Consider the following 14,929-nt stretch of genomic DNA (forward strand, 5'->3'; position numbering starts at 1 on the left):
CCTAATCTGATAACAGTTTGTGAACAAAATCGTGAAAAAAATAGATGGCACTGTCACAAACACAATGCTGAGAAGTTTGGCTAAGAGAAATGTTGAACACATGCCGAGTACCCTGAAGCCTATTTCTGTAGCCTTGAACAAAATGCAGGGAAATAGCTGTTTTATTGCTCATGCTGTTGAAATTTGGAAGGAACTGAGTGAGATCTTAAAAAGAGAAATATGCAATGACAGAGTTAAATTACAAGCATTAAAAAAATGAATGGGACAAGCACTATCTCCAGCTCATTTTCTTGCAAATATTCTCAATACTCAGTACCAGGGTCAAACCTTAACTGCTGAAGAAGAAGAGTTGGCTATGACATGGACATCCAGCAATCATCCCTCCATAATGCCAACTATAATAAATATCAGAGCTAAGGGTGAACCATTCAAGAAATAGATGTTTGCTGATGATGTTTTAAAGAAAGTCACACCAATGAACTTGTGGAAGTCACTTAAGCACTTTGATTCAGAGACTGTTTAAGTGATAATCTCACTTTTAACAGCAGTAGCTTCTTCTGACGGTGTAGAAAGAATATTTTTCCCCTTTGGACTAATTCATTCTAAATTGAGAAATCATTTGGAACCTGAAAGCAGGAAAGCTTGTTTTTCTTTTCCAGATTATGAACAAACAGGAAAATGAAGGTGAAGATGACTGAGTTAGCTGCAGAAGCCAATATTTTAAGTTTCTCATGTTGACCTGACTGACATAGTCAATTTAATTTTTAATTTAATTTAACTATTTTAATTAAAAACAATTTTAACAAAAACAAACCTGATTTTAAAAAACTTGAATGTTTAACTAAGTTCAAAAATTCATATGCTTGTTTTGTTAAAATATTATATGTTTGCTGTTGAAGAAGAAAAATCCAGATACATAACGTTGTTGTTTTAGTTAAATAAACAATTTAAATGTCTGTCTGTTGATGTTCTCCTCCTAATACAGCATGGCAAGAAAATCCTCCAAATATTAATGATTAACCTGTTGAATTGGAAATAGTTCACCTCCCAATGACTTCATAAATATTTCATTTACCAAAGGTAATTGAAGCAGATAATCAAACAATCATTCATTTTCTGATATAGATGTAAAACTAATCTGAAAAGTTTTCAAAATAAATCACTTTAGAAATGTATAGTGTGTACTTCTAAAAATGAAACCTACATCAATCTCTGAGTTGTGAAGAATATGTATTAAGGTTATAACCACCACCAAGAATGCACTTTTATGTAGAAATCCATGATTAAATCGAGTCTTCCTACCTACTGATTTAAATCAATTTGATTTAAATCAAATCTACCCTGATTTTTATTATTACTATTTATTATTTGTATTACCACAATGCCCAGGAGTTCCATGCATGGACCAGGACCCCATTGTGCTAGGTGCTATACAAACAGATTAAAAAGATTTTTACCTGATATTTTCTTCTGGTTTAGAAATGTGAGGCCAAATTCTGTCCTAATTTACATCATAGGAAGTAAATCAGGGCAGAATTTGTCCTTTTGTAGTCATAGCATTTTAACATTTACTTGTCAGGAACAGCTCCAACCACTCTCAAGTAAAAAAAAGACTAATTAATGTGTTTTCTCCCTATCAAGAGCTAAAAACTACATTTTCCTGCTGGGCTTTCCCTTCTGCACTGTGCTTTTAATTCTTCTTCTTCGACTGTCCCTCAGTGCGAGGATGTCATCTGCCAAGGAGGTTCATTGGTGGGTTTTAGGTGGCTGAAGAGCCCAATTCATGCCGTGCAGATTTTCCCACAGAAGTGACAAGTGTAATGTTGGAAGAAACAGAGTTGTTGGTTAGAGTGTTGCACTCTTTCTTTCCTCCTTTGTCGCTTCTCTGTCTCATGAGCACATCTGTTCTCCTCAAAGTGGGCTGTGGCTTGGTGTATGGTGTGGCATCAGTGTGTTCTGTTCTGTGCCAAGTCTTCCCAGTTTGTTGGGTTGATGCCTCCATTTTAAAAAGGTATGTCTTTAAAGGGCTTCCGCTGCCCTCTGTGAGCCCTTCTTCCCTGACGTAACTGAGAGAAGAGTACTTGCTGTGGGAGGCGGGTGTCAGGCATACATACACAGTGGCCAGCCCAGCGCAGTTGGTGTTTCATGACCTGCACTTCTACACTGCTGATGTTAGCTGCAGAGAGAACGCTGATGTTAGAGCATTGGTCTTCCCAGCTGATCCTGAGAATCCTCCTGAGGCAACGCTGCTGGAACCACTCCAGCCACTTGAGATATGGGCTGTAGGTTACCCAGGTCTTACACACATAGAAAAGGGTGGGAATGGCAGCTGCCTTGTAAACCAAGATCTTGGTGCCAGTTTGCAGATCTCTATCATTGAAGACTCGTTTGAGTAGTCTTCCAAAGGATGTGCTGGCACAGCATATCCTGTATTCAATTTCTTTGTCAGTGCTGGCTGTTTGGGAGAGGTGGCTGCCAAGGTATGGAATATGGTCCACACTTTCCAGGGATTCTGTGCTGATGGTGATTTGTGGAGTACGAAGAGTAGTTTTTGCAGGTAAGGGCTGGTAGAGTACCTTGGTTTTCCTGATGTTGATAGAGACCCCCAAGCTGTGATAGGCATCTGCAAAAAGATTAGGATGCTTTGCAGGTCGGCCTGTGTGTGTGTGTGTGTGTGTGTGTGTGCGCGTGAGGATGACACAGTCATCTACATACTGAAGGTCAGTGATGCCAATTCTTGTGATCTTAGATTTTGTTTGGAGACGTCAGATATTGAGGAATTGGCCATCCATAAAATACTCAGTCATGATTCCATCAGGAAGGTGGTCATGGATGAGAACCAGGATCATGGCAAGGTATATAGAGAAGAGTGTTGGAGCAATGACACAGGTCTGCTTGACACCCGTGTGAATGATGAATGGTTTGGTCTCTGAGCCACTGCACAGAAGGGTGGCAGTCATCCCACCACAGAGTAGTCTGATGATGGAAATGAATTTCTGTGGACAGCCAAACCTACACAGCACCTTCCATGGGGCATCACGATTGATAGAGTCAAAGGCCTTGGTTAGGTTGATGAATGCCATGAACAGTTCCTGGTGTTGCTCTCTGCACTTCTTCTGAATCTATTGTGCCACAAAAATCATGTCGGTTGTGCATCAAGATGGCCTGAAGCCACACTGTGATTCGGGAAGAAGTTCCTCAGCAAGGGGGAGGAGGCGGTTTTGTAGGATCCGGGTAAGGATCTTCCCTACGATGGAAAGGAGGGCAATACCTCTGTAGTGCCCGCACAAAGATTTGTCCCCTTTCTTGAATATTGAAACAATGTTGGTGTTCTTAAAAAGTCAGGTGGAATTTCTTTGCAGGGCCAGATTTTAAATCGAGTAGTTGGAAGAGTTTGTGCTGGAGTATTGTTCCACCAGCTTAAAAAACCTCAGCTGGGATGCTGTCTAGGCCTGGTATCTTGTAATTTTTTGTTTGGGTGATAGCACTCTGGCCTCCTGCAAAAGATGGAGGATCAGCAAGGTGTTCCTGTAACGATGAGGCCTCTGGCGAGACACAACTGAGAGTATCAATTCAGGACAAATTGCTTAGAGCAGGGCAGTTACAGCCCAAAGCTGGAGTTCCTTTTCTATTAAGGCACGCCATACCAGCCAAAGAGAGAGGACTTTGGTTTTACCCCACTGACTAACCAGAAGTCATACAAGCAATTCCCTCATACTCCAGTTCCCTTGTATCACCACCAGCACCACTCCTTATGGGGATGAATGGTTATGAAAACCAATATCCCAGTAAAAGAAAAAAAGGTTCTCTCAATCCCAAAGGGCCAAGCCCCAGACCCAGGTCAATATACAAGTCAGATCTTACCCACAAATCACACTGTTGCCAATCCTTTAGAATATAAAATCTAAAAGTTTATTCATAAAAAGAAATATAGATGAGAGCTAAAATTGGTTAAATGGAATCAATTACATACAGTAATGGCAAAGTTCTTGTTTCAGGCTTGTAGCAGTGATGGAATAAACTGCAGGCTCAAATCAAGTCTCTGGAATACATCCACAGCTTGGATGAGTCATTCAGTCCTTTGTTCAGAGCTTCAGTTTGTAGCAAAGTTCCTCCATAGGTAAGAAGCAGGATTGAAGACAAAATGGAGATGATGCCACTGCCTTTTATAGTCCTTTTGCCCTGTGTCTTGTGCTTCCTTTGTTCTGAACACAAGCTACCCAGCACATGGCATGGAAAAACCTTAGAGTTCTGTCCATAGGCATGTCCCTGCATGTCTTGCTGAGTCACAAGGTGTATGCCTTCTCTCAATGGGTCAGTTGTATAGCCGATGGTCCTTAATGGGCCATCAAGCAGGCGAGGCAGTGCTGATGCCAAATTGTCTGGGGTGTCACCCAAAGGCATAGCACATGTTTGAAATACAGATAGTATAGAGCCAATACTTATAACTTTAAATACAAAATGATACATGCATACAAATAGCATAATCATAACCAGCAAATCATAACCTTGTCATAGACACGTTATTTGACCTCCTTTGTACAAGATTTGGTGCCACTATAGGACCTTGGTTGCAACAATGATCTATACGGTCACGGTTCATATTAATAACGTCACAGTTCCATTGCTGAGTGTCGTGGAATGAACCCTATGGTGTCTTCAGATACTGTGGATTTGTGGTTTAGTAGGCTCTCAAAGTGCTCCTTCCAGCATTGTTTAATGGCCACATTGTCCTTGAGGAGGGTGGAACCATCCTGGTAACATAAGGGGATTGGTCTTTTGGAGTTTGGCCCATATATAGCTTTTGTTGCTTGAAAGAAGCTTCTCATATCATCTTGGTCTATGAAACCCTGGACCTCAGAGGCCTTCTCTAGCCACTGCTTGTTTCTGATGAAGCAGCAAAGAGTCCTGTGGCACCTTATAGACTAACAGACGTTTTGCAGCATGAGCTTTCGTGGGTGAATACCCACTTCTTCAGATGCAAGTGGGTATTCTTGTTTCTGATGTCACTGTAGCCTCCCTTGGACTTCGGCTTTGAGCAGGCGATAGGCCTCATGTTTTCGTTGATTAGAGAATCATTTTTCCAGTTACAGAATGCATTTCTTTTCTGTTGAATTAATCCTAGGATTTCCTCATTGTTTTTGTCAAGCCAGTCTTAGTGCAGATGAGTGGAACATCCTATGGTTTCAACACAGGCATTGTGAATGTTATTTTTAAATTGATCCCAGTGCTCTTGAATGTCAAATGATGTTGTCAGGCAAGTTAAAGAGTTTCTCAGACAGGTGTTGCTGGAAAGTCTCATAGTAGGCTTGATCTTGAAGTGCTTTAATGTTGTAATGCTTTTGCTTAGTCTTTGGGTGTGTGGTGAGCGAGCTACAGGTACATGATTGAGCTTACTAATCGATGGTTTGTCCAACAATGATTTGTACCTCTCATGGCTCGTCAGTGTAATCTCAGGCTCTGACTATAACATAGTCAAGGAGGTGCCAGAGTTTGGACCGAGGATGTTTCCAGGTGGTCTTAAATGTGTGCCTAAAAATGGTATTTGTGATGAGCAGGTTATGCTCCACACATTTGCTGAGGAAGAGAATACCATTGGGGTTTACATTTCCCACCTCTTCTTTGCCTATTGTGTCGCTCCAGAGTTGGGAGTCCCGTCCGACTCTGGCACTGAAATTTTCCAGGAGGATGAGTTTGTCTGCCTTAGGTGTGTTCCAAAAGCTGACTGGCAATGTCAATGAATATGTCTCTCTTCAGGTGGTTTTCCTTTGCAAAAGAAGGTGTAGCCACCTCAATTCTCTTTTAATTGACCCTCATCAGCCTGGCGGGTCTCACTAAGGGATGTAATGTCAATGTTGAGTCTTGCCAGTTCTCTTGCAATTATGGTAGTTTTTCTTTCTGGGCATTCACTGTGCTGAGAGTCCATAACAATGTAGACGTTCCAGGTGGCGAACTTCATTGTCTTGTATCTTTTGTTTTGGCCGCAGAGTTGAGTGATTCCACTGGATGCAGCCATCCAGTCAGAAGAGTATGAGACAGCCTATGTTTGGGGCACCATTTTTAGCCCCTTCCCCATTTGGGGTGAGCAAAGAGGATCCTGAAAAGACCTGCTCAGTCACAGCCGCTGCTGCCAAAATGCACTTCTGTCTCATCCAAGCATAAGACAACCCTTACATGGCTGCCGCCTGTGTGCAAATTTGTGACTGAAGACTCTCAGAGATCACTGCTCCTGTCTTCACTGCCACTCCTCCATCACCACAGGATTTTGGGCGAGTGTGAGCCCTTTGGCAGAGGCCTGCACGTGAAATCTCTTAACATGGGGAAACCAATGCACAGGCAGTAACCACATGAAACTTGACAGGAGGAAAACCCTGACCAAGTGGCAAGGGGATCCAAGACAACCAGGGGCATCCCTCCAGCTGCAGCCCTCATCTGCCTACAAAACCACAGGTACTAGAAGGTCCTCTTATGCATCCGATCCATCATTGGGGTCCTGCGAAGTTTGGACTGCAGTTAGTCAGGAGCCTTGCCTCGGATCTGCTTGCCAAGGGTGACCCTACCAGGAATATGAAAGTTCCGGACAACATAGCACTGAGGGTCTTTAGCCCACACAAGCCTCTCCTCCATGACAAGGTTGCAGTCCATCAGAGAGGGCTTTTACTTAGTCTTTTCAAAATTACAGGTGGTTTCAAATCAAAATCTTTGATCAGAACACCAACAAGTGTTTTGGGGGTGATAAAAATTTGAACCCAGCTATGGATCTGAAATGTGCAAATGGCCCCTACCCTTATAATGGACTGAGCCAAAACCCTAGTGAGGCATCCTAGCCCAAATTTTGGAGTGTTTGAAATCTAGATTCAAATTTTGTGGCTTGAACCCATCTCCCTGCTCTTTTCTCTGACCCAGTGTACTACACATACCTAAGCCCTAAGAACAAGGAGTTCTGAAAATAATGCAAACCCCTTTGCAGGTAGGAGTGCATAGTCTGTTAATAATGTAATGTCTGCTGGACTCAGTCATATTGAACAGGAACATTTGCTGGGTGGGACTCACTACCCGGATCGGCAGGTAGTGATCGATCTATCGGGGATTGATCTATCGCGTCTAGTGAGGACATGAGGTAAGTCGATCTAAGATATGTCAACTTCAGCTATGCTGTTCTCATAGCTGAAGTTGCGTATCTTAGATCGATCCCCCCACCCAGTGTAGACCAGGGTTATGACCAGTGATGAGCTGCCAAAATCTTAACAACGGGTTCCCTATAAAAAGTTCTGATTTAACAACGGGTTCCCTATAAAAAGTTCTGATTTAAGGGATGTGCGACAGCATGTATTTTTTGTACCAATAGGGTTACCATACGTCCATATTTTCCCAGGAGGTGATTAAGAACCGAAAAGCCTGACATGTCCAGGAAAATACAGATGTATTTTAACCCTACCTAAAGTTTTTTTTTAAAAAGATGGGGCTGAACTAGAAATGAGCTCCGTTTCACATGTGTGGGTGGTGATCAGGGACAGTCTCAATTTTTGGGTCTTTTTCTTATATAGGCTCCTATTACCCCTCACCCCCGTCCCGATTTTTCACACTTGCTGTCTGGTCACTCTAGGGTGTGCACATGTGTGGGTCCCAGCTGCTCCCTGCCCCCCCATTAAAGCACGTGTGCAGGGTTACTGCCCTGGGAACTGCAGGGCACCAGTGGATGTGGGGCTGGCTGCAGATAGGGGCATGGGGCAGGGCTAGCTGGAGGCAGGGAGTGACACGGGCTGGCTGTGGGCAGGTGATGCAGACGGGCGGGCTGCGGGTGGCTGTGGGCAGGGGGTGGCTGCGGGCGGCTGTGGGCAGGGGGTGGGGCAGGGGGCGGCTGTGGGCAGGGGGATGGCTGCGGGCAGGGGGGTGGCAGGGGGGTGGCAGGGGGCGGCTGCAGGCAGGGGGCTGGCTGCGGGCAGGGGCTGGCTGGGGGCAGGGGGCGGCTGCGGGCAGAGGGGCGGCTGCGGGCAGGGGGTGGCTGGGGGCAGGGGGTGGCTGGGGGCTGGCTGGGGGCAGGGGCTGGCTGGGGGCAGGGGCTGTCTGGGGGTGGCTGGGGGCAGGGGCTGGCTGCGGGCAGGGGGCGGCTGTGGGCAGGGGCTGGCTGCGGGTGGCTGTGGGCAGGGGGTGGGGCAGGGGGCGGCTGTGGGCTGGGGCTGGCTGGGGGCAGGGGGTGGCAGGGGGTGGCTGGGAGCAGGGGCTGGCTGGGGGCAGGGGCTGGCTGCGGGCAGAGGCTGGCTGGGGGCAGGGGGCGGCTGGGGGCAGGGGCTGGCTGGGGGCAGGGGGTGGCAGGGGCTGGCTGGGGGCAAGGGCTGGGGCTGGGGGCAGGGGCTGGCTGGGGGTGGCTGTGGGCAGAGGCTGGCAGGGGGTGGCTGTGGCAGGGAAGGCGGGGGAGGGGCGCAGATACTCACACGGGGGGTGGGGCTGGGAGCAGCAGGACGCAGCCGGGGACTCACCAGGGCCAGAGGTCCAAAGAGCAGGAGCAGCAACAGGGCCAGGAGGCAGCTCACATGGCTCTCGCAGCACAGCGCAGCGCCCCCCGGCGGCCGGGAGGAGGAATTACAGGCTTCCCAGGCAGAGCCCATCAAAGCTTCCCTCGCAGGGAAGCTAGTTAACAAGCGGTTCTAAAACCGCTTCTAAATTTAACAACGGGTTCGCGCGAACCCGTGCGAACCGGCTCCAGCTCACCCCTGGTTATGACAAGTGGTTCAGTGCTGGAGCAGTTAACTATTTTGAGTTCTTTAGTGCTCTGTTCAAGTCTCCAAACTCACCAGCTGCTAATCTCTTCTCAGTCAACAGCTCCCCAAAGAGGTAATCGATAGCCAGAGGGATAATCCCCGAGTGGTCACTCCTGTCACTAGTGTCATAGAATCATAGAATCATAGAATTCAAGATCAGAAGGGACCATTATGATCATCTAGTCTGACCTCCTGCAAGATGCAGGCCACATAAGCCGATCTACCCACTCCTTTAGCAAGCGACCCCTGCCCCATGCTTCGGAGGAAGGCGAAAAACCTCCAGGGCCACTGCCAATCTGCCCTGGAGGAAAATTCCTTCCCGACCCCAAATATGGCGGTCAGCTGAACCCCGAGCATGCGGGCAAGACTCTCCAGCCATACCCTCTGGAAAAAGGTTAAGAATATCATATCATTGACCCATTGTACTATTTACCAGTGTGGCACTTAATTGACCTATTGACTAAGCCCGTTATCCTATTATACCATCTCCTCCATAAACTTATCTAGCTTAATCTTAAAGTCATGGAGGTCCTTCGCCCCTACTGTTTCCCTCGGTAGGCTGTTCCAGTATTGCACTCCCCTGATGGTTAGAAACCTTCCTCTAATTTCAAGCCTAAATTTCCTGACTGACAATTTATATCCGTTTGTCCTCGTGTCTACATTAGCACTGAGCTGAAATAATTCCTCTCCTTCCCTGGTATTTATCCCTCTGATATATTTAAAGAGTCACTTCCTGGAGTCCAATGCTCCAAAGGTCATGAGGGTCACATTCATCCCTTTGGAGAATACACTCAGCAGTGGCTCCGGGGTCTTTGAGAAGACAGTTTGTGTTGAGGCTCTACCATCAAAAAGCTCCTGGAAACTATGCACAGACAGGGAAAGAGCAGGGGGCAATTGTTTGGGGGACTGTTCATGACAGTGATGGGAACTTGGCTGTCACAGCTTTGGAAACCCACGTCTCAGTTAATGAAAACATGTGGGAAAGAAAAAATAATTATAATACAAGCAGCCAAGTCCTCAAGCAAGAGAGCTGAGTTATGTCAGGCTTAAACTCTGTCTTCCCAAAGTGAGTGGGTTGGAAGTACTGTCAGCTTATTAAAAAGGACACAACATTGACCCTCTGTGTGACAATCTTTTCTAGATCTAAGTTAGTGAAACAGGAAAAGAATTTTGAAGGTGAAGGCCCCTTTAAGAGACACATGGAATATTGGATCTTGAATGTACAATAGCAGTTGAGAGTGGCAGCAAGGTGAGGCACTGCAGAATAGGGGAAATGGTCCCCGTCTACCAGAAACAAAGATTTATTGTCCCACCTACCCTCAGGGGGCTGCCAGAGATGGAGGGATTTACTCTTCCCTTTCTCCAGAGACCAGATAACTCCTGCACCCAAATCATCCCAATTCAGCACTGTTGGTGGCATAGAAGGATCTTGTGTTCCTCTGGCTCCCTGTCTAGTGTAACAGAGTGCCACAGCAACAGGCCCAGCAGATAACTGGCATGATGAAAGAGAGCAGGCTGGAGAAAAGAGAAGGCAAAGCATTGACTCCACCATACCTAAAGGTAACCCCTTCCCCAGAAGAGGTTACAGACATGGCCTTTTCCTGACCTGGAAGAAATATGTAGACTTAGATCCTGCCCCCTTTGCGGGCTTGGGTGGATCCTCCCAATTACACCAACATTCATCCTGAGGACACTGGAGGCCGGAAAAATAGGAAGAAGCTGGTACTGCAACAGGAAAACATATCAGCCCTGGGTCAATTAAACATTCTTCCTTTTCTTAGAAACTTTTCATAGCCTCATCACCTTGAAGAATGCAACAGCCAGAACAGTTGAGATTCTCTCACGCTTAGTGAAAGCCAGAGAGTTTATATGTTAATATTATTTCAGAGACTTTTCCTTGGATTTTTCTCTACTTTCATCAAGCATGGCAAGGCACTTCCTCCATCTTGCCACACTTAGCACTTCCCCCTCTGGTGGTGGTAGGGCCTGGGGTAAATCAGCCCCACTGGCGTAGTGTTTGTCTTCCCCCTCTATGCTTACTTGTCCATATTTTCAGGGTAGGCCTCGGGGCAGACCTCCACCAAACAAAGAGGAAACAAACTCACAAACACAAAAACAAAAGGGGATACTTTTCCCTGCCCCCTTGCTGGGGAGGGGTGTTGTCCTGTTGTTTGCCCTAGGGTGGTCAGTCCTTCCCCTAGCAGACACTCAGCCTTGGCTGTTTCCCGTATGGGATGGAGGGTGGTCTCTCACCCTAGAGAAGCCTACAGTATTTCCCTGCTGCCATAAGCCTGGCAGCAGCTTGTCTCTCTACCCAGAGGAGAGGTTTTAAAAGGTCTCAGGCATTCCTTCATTGTATTAAGGTGTCCCCAATTGACCTGAGGTAACCCCTTCTCAGCTTGTAGGAAAAAGGGCCTTTATCATTCTAGGGCTAACATACATCCCTTTCACCACCCTCTTGCAACCTCCTCCTAGCCGTGGCTAAAGTGGCCATCTATAACACCAGGCAGCGGAGGTTGGCTGAAGAGGGGGGCCTGCAACTGTGCGGCCTGTTTTTGTTCTTTCATCTGTTCACACATCCGGGCAGAGTTCCTCTGGCTTCTTTGACACCTTCAAGGAGCAGTGGGCACTGTCTGGGGTTCTCTGCTCGGTGTCCCCTTCAGGTTCCTTACTTTTCACCCTTTGACCTTCACACCTGTCCTTGTTTTTTATTCTGTTGTCCAACATTGAGTCCCGGGCGCAGTGGGTCCTCCCCACTTCCCAGAACCCAACAGGACCACCCTCTTGCAGCCCTCTGGCCTGACTTTGTCACACAAGGAAGTTAAAAGTCATCAGTGAGTTTGATGACCCTGAGTCTGCACCCAAGACAGCTATGTAACTAATATATATATTATTGTGGCTATGTCACCACTGCAAAAAATAGATGTGTTTTTAAATCAAGAAAGCTAACGCAAGATAGCTCCTCAATGTAAAATCCTTGTGAAGATAAGGCACAGGTAATTGTTACCTCAATGCCCTGTATCTGGGGTTGACCTTGACTAGCTACATCAAGGTAAAAACTACAGTACCTTGTCTCCACTAGAATTTTACATCAATATCACTAACTTGAGTTAGTTATCTCAATGTAAAAATACACCAATTTTTTCCAGTGAAGACAAAGATAATTTGTAATTTTTTTAAAATACTGGTGTTCACCTACTAGAGATATTAGAATCAGTTTCCAGCTAAGAAATAATTTACAACAGCATATCCTAAATACTTTGTTTGCTTAATTTCTTTACCATATCTTCTGCATTCTTGATGGTTGATTTCACAAAACTGCCTTGCTTGATCTAGCATCTCCCCGTTCTACAATCCAGACCATTACTTTATGGGTCAGGCTCTGTATCTGGAGAGTGAATGTCTGTTTCGTCATATAAGTGGACATAAGTATTCTCCAAAAATCCATTTCCAAGGTTCACTTTATGTAGGAGTAGTTGCTGATTGCTCTGTAAACCTTCTGCTATTTTCTCAAGCTATGAGTATTACACAGAAAGGACACTCAGTAACATATTTCAACAGAAAACTGTATTCAGTACACTTTTTAAAAAAAGATCTCTGCAGATCATGAAAGATTGTCTTTTTTTTTTAGATTTAGTTTGAATGATTATTACAGTTCATTTAAAGATGCAACCCAGAAACAAACTATTTCTATAATGCAGCACTTTATTTTTATTGTAACTCATATTTCTATATAAAACCCAATAAAATATAAAGACTGTATTATAATACAAAGTGAATGAAATTCACTACATAAGAGCTAATTATTAATATATATTATTAATCAGTAAACAGTAAATAAGTGTAATTGTGTGCTGTCAGGCCTGAGGGTGGTTTGGCAGAGTGCACTGGCTGCAGTGCACCAGGCCACTGGGTAGGGTGACGAGGTGCCTGGTTTTCAACTGGAACACCATGTCGAAAAGGGACCCTGGTGGCTCTGGTCAGCACCGCCAACTGGGCCGTTAAAGATCCGGTTGGCGGTGCTGCGGATCTAAGGCAGGCGAGTCCCTATTTGTCCTGACACCGGGCTGCGCCCTGAAAGCAACCAGCAGGTCCAACTCCTAGGTGGCGGGGTATGGCGGGAGGAGGCACTGTGGGGGTGTGGTGCCTGCAGGCAAGAGCAGCACACTGAGCCTCCTTCCCCACCCCCCACTCACCTACTAACGCTGGACCTGCTGGCCACTTTCAGGGCACGCACAACACGGTGTCAGGACAGGCAGGGAGCCTGCCTAAGTCCCACTGTGCCGCTGACCGGAAGCCGCCCGAGGTAAGCCCACACTCCAACCCTGAGCCCACCCAAACCCAGAGCCCGCTCCTGCATCTAGGGTGACCAGACAGCAAGTGTGGGAGGCAATAGGAGCCTATATAAGAAAAAGACCCAAAAATCAGGACAGTCCCTATAAAATAGGACATCTAGTCACCCTACCTGCGCCCCAAACCTCTCATCCCTGGCCCCACCCCAGAGCCAGCACCCCCAGCCCAGAGCCCTCACACATCCCACACCCCAACCCCCTGCCTCAACCTGCAGCCCACTCCCATATTCCAAATCCCCCAGCCCCACCCCCCAGCCTGGAGCCTCCTCCTGCACCCCAAACCCCTCATCCCCAGCTGCATCCCAGAGCCCGCATCCTCAGTCGGAGCCCACACCCCCTCCCGCACCTCAACTCCCTGCCTCAGCCCAGAGCCCCCTCCCGCACCCTGAACCCCTCATTTCCGGCCCCACCCCAGAGCCCACACCCCGTTAGAGCCCTCCCTCCCTCCCACCCACACCCCAAGCTCCTGCCCCAGCCCAGTAAAAATGAGTGAGGGTGGGAGAGAGAGAGACACACACACACACCGAGGTAGGGGGAATATAGTGAGCGGGGGCAGGGCCTCGGGGAAGGGGCGGGGCTTGGCTCAGGTGTTCAATTTTCAACCATTAGAAAGTATCAGGGGGTAGCCGTGTTAGTCTGTATCCACAAAAATAACAAGGAGTCTGGTGCCCAAATAAATCTGTTAGGCCTTGGCTACACTTACAAATTTGCAGCGCTACAAAGCGCCAGTGTAGTCAAAGCCCCAGCGCTGGGAGCCGCGCTCCCAGCGCAGTCCGTTATTCCCCACAGGGAGGTGGAGTACGGACAGCGCTGGGAGAGCTTTCTCCCAGCGCTGGCGCTTTGACTACACTTAGCGCTTCAAAGCGCTGCCGCGGCAGCGCTTTGAAGTGTAAGTGTAGCCAAGTCTTCAGTCTTTAAGGTGCCACCGGACTCCTTGTTACCATTAGAAAGTTGGCAACCCTACAACTGGGTGCCTGGGTTGGGGGGACATCGCCACCATGGGGCCTCCAGCGCCGATGGGGGGGGGGGAAGTGTGCCACCTCATACAGGGCCCTCTTGGAGCTGGCACAGGGTGCCTTGGGGGCCCCGTTGCTGCAGCAGCTCCTGGGGGTCACTTGGGACAGGGCTCTGGGCACCCTCACCAGAGCCCTGGGAGCCCTCGGAGGGTTGGTAGTAAAATGCTCTCAGTAGTAATGTGCTACTTATGGTATACTGAGCATGCTCAGTACATCTGCTGAAGCCACTGCCCTTCACCCTTCCCTTAGCCATAGGATTCTGCAGACTGGTTTTGACAGGGGTTAAAAAGTGGCCAAGCGGGCGAATCGGAGGAGGGGGATGGCTAGAGTCTGAGCAGGGGGTGGAAATTTACTCGGGGGGGGCGGTCAAGCAGCTGGAGGCAGCATTAGGAGAGGGGATAAAGGGCAAAAATCAGGGCTGGGGGGGAGGAGGCAGAGTTAAGCCTAGGAGTGAGGTGCTGGCAGAGGGTGACAGAGGGCAAAACCTGGCACAGGGGGTAGCAGTTACCCCAGTGGGACTGAGACACCAGTACATTGCAAAATAGGTTGTTGGGAGGGGGGCGAGAGGCTTTTTTAATTGAGCAAAGTGGCTTTTGTATGGTCACATGAACTGAGCATGCTCAATAACATCTGCTGAAGCCATTTCCCTTCACCTTGCCCTTATTAGCCATAAAAATCTGCTGACTGCTATTTACAGGGGTTAAAAAGGAGCAAAGGGGGCGATTGGAGCAGAGGGTGGCCAGGGTCTGAGCAGTAGGCAGAAATTGACTGGTCAAGCAGCTGGAGGCAGGATTAGGAC

General features: G+C 47.6%; 1 protein-coding gene across 2 annotated transcripts in view; it reads right to left on the reverse strand.

Annotated features, from left to right (window-relative positions):
* CCDC78 (coiled-coil domain containing 78) overlaps positions 1 to 8,878 on the reverse strand; it is a 98,373-nt gene extending 89,495 nt beyond the window's left edge. Inside the window, exon 1 of one of the 2 annotated variants that reach the window (XM_044980332.1) lies at positions 8,796 to 8,878. The gene's annotated coding sequence lies outside the window, so the exon portion shown is untranslated. The remainder of the gene's footprint in view (positions 1 to 8,795) is intronic. The other variant, XM_044980328.1, reaches the window with a different exon arrangement.
* Positions 8,879 to 14,929: the final 6,051 nt, after the last annotated feature.

The sequence above is a fragment of the Mauremys mutica genome, chromosome 11, assembly GCF_020497125.1.
Source record: "Mauremys mutica isolate MM-2020 ecotype Southern chromosome 11, ASM2049712v1, whole genome shotgun sequence".
NCBI classification, from domain to species: domain Eukaryota; kingdom Metazoa; phylum Chordata; order Testudines; family Geoemydidae; genus Mauremys; species Mauremys mutica.